The sequence below is a fragment of the Lissotriton vulgaris genome, chromosome 8 (genome assembly GCF_964263255.1).
Source record: "Lissotriton vulgaris chromosome 8, aLisVul1.2, whole genome shotgun sequence".
Taxonomy (NCBI): domain Eukaryota; kingdom Metazoa; phylum Chordata; class Amphibia; order Caudata; family Salamandridae; genus Lissotriton; species Lissotriton vulgaris.
In genome coordinates this window covers 154,298,323-154,311,501 of record NC_141696.1, presented here as the reverse complement: position 1 = coordinate 154,311,501, position 13,179 = coordinate 154,298,323, and the positions used below count along the sequence as shown (strand labels likewise).

The 13,179-nt window shown below is 43.4% G+C and overlaps 10 non-coding genes across 10 annotated transcripts; all 10 read left to right on the top strand.

Annotated features, from left to right (window-relative positions):
• The first annotated feature begins 1,095 nt into the window (after positions 1–1,095).
• On the top strand, positions 1,096–1,178 carry TRNAL-UAG (transfer RNA leucine (anticodon UAG)). Its single transcript has one exon. It is a non-coding gene; the product is annotated as a tRNA-Leu (tRNA).
• A 2,014-nt stretch (positions 1,179–3,192) lies between these two features.
• On the top strand, positions 3,193–3,275 carry TRNAL-UAG (transfer RNA leucine (anticodon UAG)). The gene has a single exon. It is a non-coding gene; the product is annotated as a tRNA-Leu (tRNA).
• A 632-nt stretch (positions 3,276–3,907) lies between these two features.
• TRNAL-CAG (transfer RNA leucine (anticodon CAG)) lies at positions 3,908–3,990 on the top strand. The gene has a single exon. It is a non-coding gene; the product is annotated as a tRNA-Leu (tRNA).
• A 1,298-nt stretch (positions 3,991–5,288) lies between these two features.
• On the top strand, positions 5,289–5,371 carry TRNAL-UAG (transfer RNA leucine (anticodon UAG)). The gene has a single exon. It is a non-coding gene; the product is annotated as a tRNA-Leu (tRNA).
• A 632-nt stretch (positions 5,372–6,003) lies between these two features.
• Positions 6,004–6,086, top strand: TRNAL-CAG (transfer RNA leucine (anticodon CAG)). The gene has a single exon. It is a non-coding gene; the product is annotated as a tRNA-Leu (tRNA).
• Positions 6,087–7,385: 1,299 nt separating this feature from the next.
• On the top strand, positions 7,386–7,468 carry TRNAL-UAG (transfer RNA leucine (anticodon UAG)). The gene has a single exon. It is a non-coding gene; the product is annotated as a tRNA-Leu (tRNA).
• A 2,730-nt stretch (positions 7,469–10,198) lies between these two features.
• On the top strand, positions 10,199–10,281 carry TRNAL-CAG (transfer RNA leucine (anticodon CAG)). Its single transcript has one exon. It is a non-coding gene; the product is annotated as a tRNA-Leu (tRNA).
• A 192-nt stretch (positions 10,282–10,473) lies between these two features.
• On the top strand, positions 10,474–10,556 carry TRNAV-AAC (transfer RNA valine (anticodon AAC)). The gene has a single exon. It is a non-coding gene; the product is annotated as a tRNA-Val (tRNA).
• A 1,024-nt stretch (positions 10,557–11,580) lies between these two features.
• On the top strand, positions 11,581–11,663 carry TRNAP-UGG (transfer RNA proline (anticodon UGG)). Its single transcript has one exon. It is a non-coding gene; the product is annotated as a tRNA-Pro (tRNA).
• A 632-nt stretch (positions 11,664–12,295) lies between these two features.
• On the top strand, positions 12,296–12,378 carry TRNAL-CAG (transfer RNA leucine (anticodon CAG)). Its single transcript has one exon. It is a non-coding gene; the product is annotated as a tRNA-Leu (tRNA).
• Positions 12,379–13,179: the final 801 nt, after the last annotated feature.

Genomic DNA, 13,179 nt, shown 5'->3' with positions numbered 1-13,179 from the left:
GATTGGTCTAAGGCGCTGCGTTAAGGCCGCAGTCTCTCCTGGAGACGTGGGTTTGAATCCCACTTCTGAAAAAACTTTAAGTCCATTTTGTCTCTGAGTTCTTTTAGAATCTCAGCTAAAAATTGGCAGTGCATATAATATCTGAATAAGTAACAAACTTCAGTTTCAACTGCAAATTAATTTGCCCAATTCTGTCTTCAAGCTCGTATAATATTCTTCTAGCACTCGTGGTGTTTTATGTGTTTTTTGGGGGGTGCTCAAAAAGTCCCTTTTATTAATGAAATGGGTTACATTCAGTCTTGTGATATTTTTGGTTTCCAATAAGTAGATTGTTAATTTTATGTAACCTCATTTTATAATGCTCCATTCAAGAGATGTTTCCACTATGAAATGCAGAGCAAGGGGAAAGAGCACAAGTGATAGAGCGAGTGAGTGAGAAGGGGTGTTGAGGAAGGAGAGAATGAAACAAAGACAGAGTGAGTGAACGGCAGGTATGCCTAGAAGAGGAGACTAGAAGTGAAGGCGACATACTTTTCCCTGCTTTTGACCTCCCACCCATCCCAAACCGACCACAAACGTACCATCTATGCAACGTTGGTATGCAGAAATTCACGCCTCAGCCAGTGAGGGTGAGTCCCAGGCCAGGGGCTAGAGAGCAAAAGACTGCATGTGCTCAGACGTTCCCTGCTAGGGACAGTTGATCTGAAACAAGGTCTGCACTCTTGTATCCAGCAAGGATCTAGAAATCCTGCATGAATCTGCAAGGCACAATGACAGCACACATTTGCATAATATGCCCCACCTTCTGCCTTCCTACTTCCTGTGCAGTAGTTGTTTGTGTAGAGAGAGAGGTCGCAGGCAAGGTAATTTTGTGAGTCGGATACAGGACCCTAAAAAGCTGGTGAGAGGTATGAGGTATTCTAAAAGCATAAAAATTGTACACCTGTGAAATGAAATGCTTTCACATGTGATCTTCTGTGTTTATTGTCCTGTGCATAAAGTTGCACCTTGTGTTTGAAGGTTTAAATTATTTCAGGCTTGCATGGAGGCAGAAATTTCTGAGTGACTTTTATACATTTCTTAAGACTCTGCTCTGTCAGGATGGCCGAGTGGTCTAAGGCGCTGTGTTTAGGCCGCAGTCTCCTCTGGAGGCGTGGGTTCAAATCCCACTTCTGACATGACTTTTGGAGATGTAATCTCCTTTTTCAGGTTAACATCTGATGGAAGTTGCATCTGTTGGTCTTCACCTGGGATGTGATTCCGTCCTCATCTAGTCAAGAGAGCTGGGGTTTCTCATATATTTCGGTTGTATAAAGTCTTGCTGACAAAGTGCAGTCCTTACTATATGAGCATAGGACCCATGTAAGAGCTCATCTGGAAGAGTCATGCTCTTGTATGCCCTGGCCAGACAGGCCATGCAAATATGGAAGAATGCCTAGCATCTGGTAGGCAGTTGGACTCCAGCACACTTACGGCAATTTCCTCAGGGCTGTGATCAGGGGCTGCTTAGATTTGCGTATTCCACCCTATGTTGTGACATTGAAATTCCTTGTTGAATTTGCTTTAGCTAGCCAAGAGGTGGCTGTTGACTCAATTTCAAAGCAGCTTTGGGCCGTTCAAGTGGCTGGTTAATAGCACTTTCTCTTTGTACGCCTTAAAGGCATAAAGAGTTCTTCATAGGTACTGCTCTCTATGGATTGTTCAAAGATCTGTTGGAAGTACTTATAATAGGATAAATAAATTGAGGGCATGCTTTTTCGGTACCCCACTTGCATGGCTGTCTGGCCTGTGGAAGGTTCCACAAATGCAAGTCAGGATGGCCGAGTGGTCTAAGGCGCTGTGTTCAGGTCGCAGTCTCTTCTGGAGGCGTGGGTTCAAATCCCACTCCAGACAATTGTGTGTTTACTCTACTTTTTTCTTGAGAGAGAAAAAATCAGATCATTTCCCTCACATGGGCTTATATGGTTGTCTACTTGGAAAAGTGCAGTGAGTTTTTTTCTTGCTCTAGCCACTCATGACCTAAGATGTGTGCTTTTTTTGGTTCACAATATCTTTACCTCTCTGTAGATGATCAAGCAACATGTGGTCAGGATGGCCGAGTGGTCTAAGGCGCTGCGTTAAGGCCGCAGTCTCTCCTGGAGGCGTGGGTTCGAATACCACTTCTGACAAAACTTTAAGTCCATTTTGTCTCTGAGTTCTTTTAGAATCTCAGCTAAAAATTGGCAGTGCATATAATATCTGAATAAGTAACAAACTTCAGTTTCAACTGCAAATTAATTTGCCCAATTCTGTCTTCAAGCTCGTATAATATTCTTCTAGCACTCGTGGTGTTTTATGTGTTTTTTGGGGGGTGCTCAAAAAGTCCCTTTTATTAATGAAATGGGTTACATTCAGTCTTGTGATATTTTTGGTTTCCAATAAGTAGATTGTTAATTTTATGTAACCTCATTTTATAATGCTCCATTCAAGAGATGTTTCCACTATGAAATGCAGAGCAAGGGGAAAGAGCACAAGTGATAGAGCGAGTGAGTGAGAAGGGGTGTTGAGGAAGGAGAGAATGAAACAAAGACAGAGTGAGTGAACGGCAGGTATGCCTAGAAGAGGAGACTAGAAGTGAAGGCGACATACTTTTCCCTGCTTTTGACCTCCCACCCATCCCAAACCGACCACAAACGTACCATCTATGCAACGTTGGTATGCAGAAATTCACGCCTCAGCCAGTGAGGGTGAGTCCCAGGCCAGGGGCTAGAGAGCAAAAGACTGCATGTGCTCAGACGTTCCCTGCTAGGGACAGTTGATCTGAAACAAGGTCTGCACTCTTGTATCCAGCAAGGATCTAGAAATCCTGCATGAATCTGCAAGGCACAATGACAGCACACATTTGCATAATATGCCCCACCTTCTGCCTTCCTACTTCCTGTGCAGTAGTTGTTTGTGTAGAGAGAGAGGTCGCAGGCAAGGTAATTTTGTGAGTCGGATACAGGACCCTAAAAAGCTGGTGAGAGGTATGAGGTATTCTAAAAGCATAAAAATTGTACACCTGTGAAATGAAATGCTTTCACATGTGATCTTCTGTGTTTATTGTCCTGTGCATAAAGTTGCACCTTGTGTTTGAAGGTTTAAATTATTTCAGGCTTGCATGGAGGCAGAAATTTCTGAGTGACTTTTATACATTTCTTAAGACTCTGCTCTGTCAGGATGGCCGAGTGGTCTAAGGCGCTGTGTTTAGGCCGCAGTCTCCTCTGGAGGCGTGGGTTCAAATCCCACTTCTGACATGACTTTTGGAGATGTAATCTCCTTTTTCAGGTTAACATCTGATGGAAGTTGCATCTGTTGGTCTTCACCTGGGATGTGATTCCGTCCTCATCTAGTCAAGAGAGCTGGGGTTTCTCATATATTTCGGTTGTATAAAGTCTTGCTGACAAAGTGCAGTCCTTACTATATGAGCATAGGACCCATGTAAGAGCTCATCTGGAAGAGTCATGCTCTTGTATGCCCTGGCCAGACAGGCCATGCAAATATGGAAGAATGCCTAGCATCTGGTAGGCAGTTGGACTCCAGCACACTTACGGCAATTTCCTCAGGGCTGTGATCAGGGGCTGCTTAGATTTGCGTATTCCACCCTATGTTGTGACATTGAAATTCCTTGTTGAATTTGCTTTAGCTAGCCAAGAGGTGGCTGTTGACTCAATTTCAAAGCAGCTTTGGGCCGTTCAAGTGGCTGGTTAATAGCACTTTCTCTTTGTACGCCTTAAAGGCATAAAGAGTTCTTCATAGGTACTGCTCTCTATGGATTGTTCAAAGATCTGTTGGAAGTACTTATAATAGGATAAATAAATTGAGGGCATGCTTTTTCGGTACCCCACTTGCATGGCTGTCTGGCCTGTGGAAGGTTCCACAAATGCAAGTCAGGATGGCCGAGTGGTCTAAGGCGCTGTGTTCAGGTCGCAGTCTCTTCTGGAGGCGTGGGTTCAAATCCCACTTCTGACAATTGTGTGTTTACTCTACTTTTTTCTTGAGAGAGAAAAAATCAGATCATTTCCCTCACATGGGCTTATATGGTTGTCTGCTTGGAAACGTGCAGTGAGTTTTTTTCTTGCTCTAGCCACTCATGACCTAAGATGTGTGCTTTTTTTGGTTCACAATATCTTTCCCTCTCTGTAGATAATCAAGCAAATGTGGTCAGGATGGCCGAGTGGTCTAAGGCACTGCGTTAAGGCCGCAGTCTCTCCTGGAGGCGTGGGTTCGAATCCCACTTCGGACAAAACTTTAAGTCCATTTTGTCTCTGAGTTCTTTTAGAATCTCAGCTAAAAATTGGCAGTGCATATAATATCTGAATAAGTAACAAACTTCAGTTTCAACTGCAAATTAATGTGCCCAATTCTGTCTTCAAGCTTGTATAATATTCTTCTAGCACTCGTGGTGTTTTATGTGTTTTTTGGGGGGTGCTTAAAAAGTCCCTTTTATTAATGAAATGGGTTACATTCAGTCTTGTGATATTTTTGGTTTCCAATAAGTAGATTGTTAATTTTATGTAACCTCATTTTCTAATGCTCCATTCAAGAGATGTTTCCACTATGAAATGCAGAGCAAGGGGAAAGAGCACAAGTGATAGAGCGAGTGAGTGAGAAGGGGTGTTGAGGAAGGAGAGAATGAAACAAAGACAGAGTGAGTGAACGGCAGGTAGGCCTAGAAGAGGAGACTAGAAGTGAAGGCGACATACTTTTCCCTGCTTTTGACCTCCCACCCATCCCAAACCGACCACAAACGTACCATCTATGCAACGTTGGTATGCAGAAATTCACGCCTCAGCCAGTGAGGGTGAGTCCCAGGCCAGGGGCTAGAGAGCAAAAGACTGCATGTGCTCAGACGTTCCCTGCTAGGGACAGTTGATCTGAAACAAGGTCTGCACTCTTGTATCCAGCAAGGATCTAGAAATCCTGCATGAATCTGCAAGGCACAATGACAGCACACATTTGCATAATATGCCCCACCTTCTGCCTTCCTACTTCCTGTGCAGTAGTTGTTTGTGTAGAGAGAGAGGTCGCAGGCAAGGTAATTTTGTGAGTCGGATACAGGACCCTAAAAAGCTGGTGAGAGGTATGAGGTATTCTAAAAGCATAAAAATTGTACACCTGTGAAATGAAATGCTTTCACATGTGATCTTCTGTGTTTATTGTCCTGTGCATAAAGTTGCACCTTGTGTTTGAAGGTTTAAATTATTTCAGGCTTGCATGGAGGCAGAAATTTCTGAGTGACTTTTATACATTTCCTAAGACTCTGCTCTGTCAGGATGGCCGAGTGGTCTAAGGCGCTGTGTTTAGGCCGCAGTCTCCTCTGGAGGTGTGGGTTCGAATCCCACTTCTGACATGACTTTTGGAGATGTAATCTCCTTTTTCAGGTTAACATCTGATGGAAGTTGCATCTGTTGGTCTTCACCTGGGATGTGATTCCGTCCTCATCTAGTCAAGAGAGCTGGGGTTTCTCATATATTTCGGTTGTATAAAGTCTTGCTGACAAAGTGCAGTCCTTACTATATGAGCATAGGACCCATGTAAGAGCTCATCTGGAAGAGTCATGCTCTTGTATGCCCTGGCCAGACAGGCCATGCAAATATGGAAGAATGCCTAGCATCTGGTAGACAGTTGGACTCCAGCACACTTACGGCAATTTCCTCAGGGCTGTGATCAGGGGCTGCTTAGATTTGCGTATTCCACCCTATGTTGTGACATTGAAATTCCTTGTTGAATTTGCTTTAGCTAGCCAAGAGGTGGCTGTTGACTCAATTTCAAAGCAGCTTTGGGCCGTTCAAGTGGCTGGTTAATAGCACTTTCTCTTTGTACGCCTTAAAGGCATAAAGAGTTCTTACTAGGTACTGCTCTCTATGGATTGTTCAAAGATCTGTTGGAAGTACTTATAATAGGATAAATAAATTGAGGGCATGCTTTTTCGGTACCCCACTTGCATGGCTGTCTGGCCTGTGGAAGTTTCTATAAATGCAAGTCAGGATGGCCGAGTGGTCTAAGGCGCTGCGTTCAGGTCGCAGTCTCTTCTGGAGGCGTGGGTTCAAATCCCACTTCTGACAATTGTGTGTTTACTCTACTTTTTTCTTGAGAGAGAAAAAATCAGATCATTTCCTTCACATGGGCTTATATGGTTGTCTACTTGGAAAAGTGCAGTGAGTTTTTTTCTTGCTCTAGCCACTCATGACCTAAGATGTGTGCTTTTTTTGGTTCACAATATCTTTCCCTCTCTGTAGATGATAAAGCAACATGTGGTCAGGATGGACAAGTGGTCTAAGGCGCTGCGTTAAGGCCGCAGTCTCTCCTGGAGACGTGGGTTCGAATCCCACTTCTGAGAAAACTTTAAGTCCATTTTGTCTCTGAGTTCTTTTAGAATCTCAGCTAAAAATTGGCAGTGCATATAATATCTGAATAAGTAACAAACTTCAGTTTCAACTGCAAATTAATTTGCCCAATTCTGTCTTCAAGCTCGTATAATATTCTTCTAGCACTCGTGCTGTTTTATGTGTTTTTTGGGGGGTGCTTAAAAAGTCCCTTTTATTAATGAAATGGGTTACATTCAGTCTTGTGATATTTTTGGTTTCCAATAAGTAGATTGTTAATTTTATGTAACCTCATTTTCTAATGCTCCATTCAAGAGATGTTTCCACTATGAAATGCAGAGCAAGGGGAAAGAGCACAAGTGATAGAGCGAGTGAGTGAGAAGGGGTGTTGAGGATGGAGAGAATGAAACAAAGACAGAGTGAGTGAACGGCAGGTAGGCCTAGAAGAGGAGACTAGAAGTGAAGGCAACATACTTTTCCCTGCTTTTGACCTCCCACCCATCCCAAACCGACCACAAACGTACCATCTGTGCAACGTTGGTATGCAGAAATTCACGCCTCAGCCAGTGAGGGTGAGTCCAAGGCCAGGGGCTAGAGAGCAAAAGACTGCATGTGCTCAGACGTTCCCTGCTAGGGACAGTTGATCTGAAACAAGGTCTGCTCTCTTGTATCCAGCAAGGATCTAGAAATCCTGCATGAATCTGCAAGGCACAATGACAGCATACATTTGCATAATATGCCCCACCTTCTGCCTTCCTACTTCCTGTGCAGTAGTTGTTTGTTTAGAGAGAGAGGTCGCAGGCAAGGTAATTTTGTGAGTAGGATACAGGACCCTAAATAGCTGGTGAGAGGTATGAGGTATTCTAAAAGCATAAAAATTGTACACCTGTGAAATGAAATGCTTTCACATGTGATCTTCTGTGTTTATTGTCCTGTGCATAAAGTTGCACCTTGTGTTTGAAGGTTTAAATTATTTCAGGCTTGCATGGAGGCAGAAATTTCTTAGTGACTTTTATACATTTCTTAAGACTTTTCACTGTCAGGATGGCCGAGTGGTCTAAGGCGCTGTGTTTAGGCCGCAGTCTCCTCTGGAGGCGTGGGTTCAAATCTCACTTCTGACATGACTTTTTGAGATATAATCTCCTTTTTCAGGTTAACATCTGATGGAAGTTGCATCTGTTGGTCTTCACCTGGGATGTGATTCCGTCCTCATCTAGTCAAGAGAGCTGGGGTTTCTCATATATTTCGGTTGTATAAAGTCTTGCTGACAAAGTGCAGTCCTTACTATATGAGCATAGGACCCATGTAAGAGCTCATCTGGAAGAGTCATGCTCTTGTATGCCCTGGCCAGACAGGCCATGCAAATATGGAAGAATGCCTAGCATCTGGTAGACAGTTGGACTCCAGCACACTTACGGCAATTTCCTCAGGGCTGTGATCAGGGGCTGCTTAGATTTGCGTATTCCACCCTATGTTGTGACATTGAAATTCGTTGTTGAATTTGCTTTAGCTAGCCAAGAGGTGGCTGTTGACTCAATTTCAAAGCAGCTTTGGGCCGTTCAAGAGGCTGGTTAATAGCACTTTCTCTTTGTACGCCTTAAAGGTCTAAAGAGTTCTTCATAGGTACTGCTCTCTATGGATTGTTCAAAGATCTGTTGGAAGTACTTATAATAGGATAAATAAATTGAGGGCATGCCTTTTCGGTACCCCACTTGCATGGCTGTCTGGCCTGTGGAAGGTTTTACAAATGCATGTCAGGATGGCCAAGTGGTCTAAGGTGCTGAGTTCAGGTCGCAGTCTCTTCTGGAGGCGTGGGTTCAAATCCCACTTCTTTACAATTGTGTGTTTACTCTACATTTTTCTTGAGAGAGAAAAAATCAGATCATTTCCCTCACAATGGCTTATATGGTTGTCTACTTGGAAAAGTGCAGTGAGTTTTTTTCTTGCTCTCGCCACTCATGACCTAAGATGTGTGCTTTTTTTGGTTCACAATATCTTTCCCTCTCTGTAGATGATCAAGCAACATGTGGTCAGGATGGCCGAGTGGTCTAAAGCACTGCGTTAAGGCCGCAGTCTCTCCTGGAGGTGTGGGTTCGAATCCCACGTCTGACAAAACTTTAAGTCCGTTTTGTCTCTGAGTTCTTTTAGAATCTCAGCTAAAAATTGGCAGTGCATATAATATCTGAATAAGTAACAAACTTCAGTTTCAACTGCAAATTAATTTGCCCAATTCTGTCTTCAAGCTCGTATAATATTCTTCTAGCACTCGTGGTGTTTTATGTGTTTTTTGGGGGGTGTTTAAAAAGTCCCTTTTATTAATGAAATGGGTTACATTCAGTCTTGTGATATTTTTGGTTTCCAATAAGTAGATTGTTAATTTTATGTAACATCATTTTCTAATGCTCCATTTAAGAGATGTTTCCACTATGAAATGCTGAGCAAGGGGAAAGAGCACAAGTGATAGAGCGAGTGAGTGAAAAGGGGTGTTGAGGATGGAGAGAATTAAACAAAGACAGAGTGAGCGAACGGCAGGTAGGCCTAGAAGAGGAGACTAGAAGTGAAGGCGACATACTTTTCCCTGCTTTTGACCTCCCACCCATCCCAAACCGACCACAAACGTACCATCTGTGCAACGTTGGTATGCAGAAATTCACGCCTCAGCCAGTGAGGGTGAGTCCAAGGCCAGGGGCTAGAGATCAAAAGACTGCATGTGCTCAGACGTTCCCTGCTAGGGACAGTTGATCTGAAACAAGGTCTGCTCTCTTGTATCCAGCAAGGATCTAGAAATCCTGCATGAATCTGCAAGGCACAATGACAGCATACATTTGCATAATATGCCCCACCTTCTGCCTTCCTACTTCCTGTGCAGTAGTTGTTTGTTTAGAGAGAGAGGTCGCAGGCAAGGTAATTTTGTGAGTAGGATACAGGACCCTAAATAGCTGGTGAGAGGTATGAGGTATTCTAAAAGCATACAAATTGTACACCTGTGAAATGAAATGCTTTCACATGTGATCTTCTGTGTTTATTGTCCTGTGCATAAAGTTGCAACTTGTGTTTGAAGGTTTAAATTATTTCAGGCTTGCATGGAGGCAGAAATTTCTGAGTGACTTTTATACATTTCTTAAGACTCTTCGCTGTCAGGATGGCCGAGTGGTCTAGGGTGCTGTGTTTAGGCCGCAGTCTCCTCTGGAGGTGTGGGTTCGAATCTCACTTCTGACATGACTTTTTGAGATATAATCTCCTTTTTCAGGTTAACATCTGATGGAAGTTGCATCTGTTGGTCTTCACCTGGGATGTGATTCCGTCCTCATCTAGTCAAGAGAGCTGGGGTTTCTCATATATTTCGGTTGTATAAAGTCTTGCTGACAAAGTGCAGTCCTTACTATATGAGCATAGGACCCATGTAAGAGCTCATCTGGAAGAGTCATGCTCTTGTATGCCCTGGCCAGAAAGGCCATGCAAATATGGAAGAATGCCTAGCATCTGGTAGACAGTTGGACTCCAGCACACTTACGGCAATTTCCTCAGGGCTGTGATCAGGGGCTGCTTAGATTTGCGTATTCCACCCTATGTTGTGACATTGAAATTCCTTGTTGAATTTGCTTTAGCTAGCCAAGAGGTGGCTGTTGACTCAATTTCAAAGCAGCTTTGGGCCGTTCAAGTGGCTGGTTAATAGCACTTTCTCTTTGTACGCCTTAAAGGTCTAAAGAGTTCTTCATAGGTACTGCTCTCTATGGATTGTTCAAAGATCTGTTGGAAGTACTTATAATAGGATAAATAAATTGAGGGCATGCCTTTTCGGTACCCCACTTGCATGGCTGTCTGGCCTGTGGAAGGTTCCACAAAAGCAAGTCAGGATGGCCGAGTGGTCCAAGGCGCTGCGTTCAGGTCGCAGTCTCTTCTGGAGGCGTGGGTTCAAATCCCACTTCTGACAATTGTGTGTTTACTCTACTTTTTTCTTGAGAGAGAAAAAATCAGATCATTTCCCTCACATGGTCTTATATGGTTGTCTACTTGGAAAAGTGCAGTGAGTTTTTTTCTTGCTCTAGCCACTCATGACCTAAGATGTGTGCTTTTTTTGGTTCACAATATCTTTCCCTCTCTGTAGATGATCAAGCAACATGTGGTCAGGATGGCCGAGTGGTCTAAGGCGCTGCGTTAACGCCGCGGTCTCTCCTGGAGGCGTGGGTTCGAATCCCACTTCTGATAAAACTTTAAGTCCATTTTGTCTCTGAGTTCTTTTAGAATCTCAGCTAAAGATTGGCAGTGCATATAATATCTGAATAAGTAACAAACTTCAGTTTCAACTGCAAATTAATTTGCCCAATTCTGTCTTCAAGCTCGTATAATATTCTTTTAGCACTCGTGGTGTTTTATGTGTTTTTTGGGGGGTGCTTAAAAAGTCCCTTTTATTAATGAAATGGGTTACATTCAGTCTTGTGATATTTTTGGTTTCCAATAAGTAGATTGTTAATTTTATGTAACCTCATTTTCTAATGCTCCATTCAAGAGATGTTTCCACTATGAAATGCAGAGCAAGGGGAAAGAGCACAAGTGATAGAGCGAGTGAGTGAGAAGGGGTGTTGAGGAAGGAGAGAATGAAACAAAGACAGAGTGAGTGAACGGCAGGTAGGCCTAGAAGAGGAGACTAGAAGTGAAGGCGACATACTTTTCCCTGCTTTTGACCTCCCACCCATTCCAAATCGACCACAAACGTACCATCTATGCAACGTTGGTATGCAGAAATTCACGCCTCAGCCAGTGAGGGGGAGTCCCAGGCCAGGGGCTAGAGAGCAAAAGACTGCATGTGCTCAGACGTTCCCTGCTAGGGACAGTTGATCTGAAACAAGGTCTGCACTCTTGTATCCAGCAAGGATCTAGAAATCCTGCATGAATCTGCAAGGCACAATGACAGCATACATTTGCATAACATGCCCCACCTTCTGCCTTCCTACTTCCTGTGCAGTAGTTGTTTGTGTAGAGAGAGAGGTCGCAGGCAAGGTAATTTTGTGAGTAGGATACAGGACCCTAAATAGCTGGTGAGAGGTATGAGGTATTCTAAAAGCATAAAAATTGTACACCTGTGAAATGAAATGCTTTCACATGTGATCTTCTGTGTTTATTGACCTGTGCATAAAGTTGCACCTTGTGTTTGAAGGTTTAAATTATTTCAGGCTTGCATGGAGGCAGAAATTTCTGAGTGACTTTTATACACTTCTTAAGACTCTGCACTGTCAGGATGGCCGAGTGGTCTAAGGAGCTGTGTTTGGGCCGCAGTCTTCTCTGGAGGCGTGGGTTCAAATCCCACTTCTGACATGACTTTTGGAGATGTAATCTCCTTTTTCAGGTTAACATCTGATGGAAGTTGCATCTGTTGGTCTTCACCTGGGATGTGATTCCGTCCTCATCTAGTCAAGAGAGCTGGGGTTTCTCATATATTTCGGTTGTATAAAGTCTTGCTGACAAAGTGCAGTCCTTACTATATGAGCATAGGACCCATGTAAGAGCTCATCTGGAAGAGTCATGCTCTTGTATGCCCTGGCCAGACAGGCCATGCAAATATGGAAGAATGCCTAGCATCTGGTAGACAGTTGGACTCCAGCACACTTACGGCAATTTCCTCAGGGCTGTGATCAGGGGCTGCTTAGATTTGCGTATTCCACCCTATGTTGTGACATTGAAATTCCTTGTTGAATTTGCTTTAGCTAGCCAAGAGGTGGCTGTTGACTCAATTTCAAAGCAGCTTTGGGCCTTTCAAGTGGCTGGTTAATAGCACTTTCTCTTTGTACGCCTTAAAGGTCTAAAGAGTTCTTCATAGGTACTGCTCTCTATGGATTGTTCAAAGACATGTTGGAAGTACTTATAATAGGATAAATAAATTGAGGGCATGCCTTTTCGGTACCCCACTTGCATGGCTGTCTGGCCTGTGGAAGGTTCCACAAATGCAAGTCAGGATGGCCGAGTGGTCTAAGGCGCTGCGTTCAGGTCGCAGTCTCTTCTGGAGGCGTGGGTTCAAATCCCACTTCTGACAATTGTGTGTTTACTCTACTTTTTTCTTGAGAGAGAAAAAATCAGATCATTTCCCTCACATGGGCTTATATGGTTGTCTACTTGGAAAAGTGCAGTGTGTTTTTTTCTTGCTCTAGCCACTCATGACCTAAGTTGTGTGCTTTTTTTGGTTCACAATATCTTTCCCTCTCTGTAGATGATCAAGCAAATGTGGTCAGGATGGCCGAGTGGTCTTAGGCGCTACGTTAAGGCCGCAGTCTCTCCTGGAGGCGTGGGTTCGAATCCCACTTCTGACAAAACTTTAAGTCCATTTTGTCTCTGAGTTCTTTTAGAATCTCAGCTAAAAATTGGCAGTGCATATAATATCTGAATAAGTAACAAACTTCAGTTTCAACTGCAAATTAATTTGCCCAATTCTGTCTTCAAGCTCGTATAATATTCTTCTAGCACTCGTGGTGTTTTATGTGTTTTTTGGGGGGTGCTTAAAAAGTCCCTTTTATTAATGAAATGGGTTACATTCAGTCTTGTGATATTTTTGGTTTCCAATAAGTAGATTGTTAATTTTATGTAACCTCATTTTCTAATGCTCCATTCAAGAGATGTTTCCACTATGAAATGCAGAGCAAGGGGAAAGAGCACAAGTGATAGAGCGAGTGAGTGAGAAGGGGTGTTGAGGAAGGAGAGAATGAAACAAAGACAGAGTGAGTGAACGGCAGGTAGGCCTAGAAGAGGAGACTAGAAGTGAAGGCGACATACTTTTCCCTGCTTTTGACCTCCCACCCATCCCAAACCGACCACAAACGTACCATCTATGCAACGTTGG